The following is a 1,679-nucleotide window of genomic DNA, read 5'->3' on the forward strand; positions in this document are numbered from 1 at the left end:
TTACACATATATACAAGACATGTGGGTAAAGAAGATGTTTATAGGCATAGAGTCAAAAAGCGTGGATTTTACTAAATATTTGTACTGTTAGTACTATTCACAGCTGATTGTCTTCTGCTCAAAGTCTGCGTCTCTTCCCTCTGCCTGCATGCATTATTGCCATGATCTCTGGTGGTTTCCTAAATCCAAAAGGTATGCCGACAAGTGAAAAGGCGATCGTCTAAAACTGCCCACGTATCTGCATCCTACAATGGACTTCTATCCTATCCAAATCTGGCAGCCTGCTTTATTTCTGCTGAGCACCAAGAAAGGCTTCACATGATCTGTCAAATGAGGAGCAATCACCAACACAAAGAATGCGTCTCCTGTACATTTGCTAAAACAATCATGAATCAGTATATCACAGATGGAAAGAACTGCAAAAAAACTTGTAAAAGCTAGACAAACAAACAAAATCAAACTCTTGCAATCAGCAAACAAATATATACATTTACAAAATCAAAGTTTTGCAATCAGCAAACAAATATATACATTTACTTCTCTCTTTATAAGACATAACAGAAATTAACTGTACATTAACCGGGGTTTGGGGCTTTGGGCAACACAGGATCTTATGCAAACAATCCAAAAGCAGCAATCCTCAATGTATTATCTAATCACGACGCATAACAGATTTTTTTTTCATCGTGACATAGACTGGAGATAAAAATATGTGCAATTCAATCGTGCAACATTTCAAAACACGCAAGAAATGAGACTTACTAACACTGGAGTCTTACCTTGAAAACATTCACTCATCACACATAATCACTGCACTTCTTAGATACTAACAAGTACAGCCTCGGGCACCGGTAAACGCTAAAATTATTAACTGCCACCATAGCAGATCACATGCCAGTGTGCTCCAAGACTTTCTTTTCACTTCAGAAGAACCAAGATCCCTAAAACACGACTGCAATTCCAAGTTATCAGGGATGCTCATTTCGTTTCCAGGGGGCTCATGTTTGCTGCATTCAAGTCTCAACCGCCACTAAACTATTAGATCCAAGGTCATACTACCAACATCTCTAGTTACAAACGCTGAAATCAAGGAATCACAATACCTATGGACAGTATAAAAGTTCACAATCTCGGGTCACTCTGTCACATACGCATAACCCACTACATACATCAAACTCAAAACGTGAGGTTATCTTACTTTGAAAGCATGGAATTGAACTGACTGTGATCTTTTATCACTTACCCTTCAATTACTTTAGATACCTGACAACACAAAGAAACAGAATGAAAGTGTGTCGAATCATTCGATTATGTATAATCCGAGTTTTGTGACTATCATGTCATGGTGTTGTACCGGGACCGGAAAAAGCTGTCCCAACCGGAAATGTAACAGAAAAAATGTCCGGCAACCAATAACTGAAGGGGACTTTCCTTTAATTAGAAAGATGAGCTGTTTATTTAGAAACGTGTGCAGTGTTGGGTGAAAAGTTAGTTGCTTTTATGACTTTTTTAATCGCAGGCAAAAATCAAAGAAATGTTAAATATCTATGTGTGAATTAATCCATTAAAGCATATTATCAGTTAACATTTTGAAGAATAAAAAGCCAGTAGCTTTCAACGTTTAAGTATTATTTATAGATAGTAATCATTACTGTTTCGTCATACTCACAAAAATTGCA

The 1,679-nt window shown here is 37.1% G+C and overlaps 1 protein-coding gene across 1 annotated transcript in view; it reads right to left on the reverse strand.

Annotated features, from left to right (window-relative positions):
* The window catches only part of GTF2H1 (general transcription factor IIH subunit 1), a 1,328,232-nt gene extending 1,326,835 nt beyond the window's left edge, over positions 1-1,397 (reverse strand). The window contains exon 1 of the mRNA XM_044059405.1: positions 1,244-1,397. The gene's annotated coding sequence lies outside the window, so the exon portion shown is untranslated. The remainder of the gene's footprint in view (positions 1-1,243) is intronic.
* Positions 1,398-1,679: the final 282 nt, after the last annotated feature.

Source organism: Protopterus annectens, chromosome 17.part0, assembly GCF_019279795.1.
Source record: "Protopterus annectens isolate FY-2018-M chromosome 17.part0, PAN1.0, whole genome shotgun sequence".
Classification (NCBI taxonomy): Eukaryota; Metazoa; Chordata; order Ceratodontiformes; family Protopteridae; genus Protopterus; species Protopterus annectens.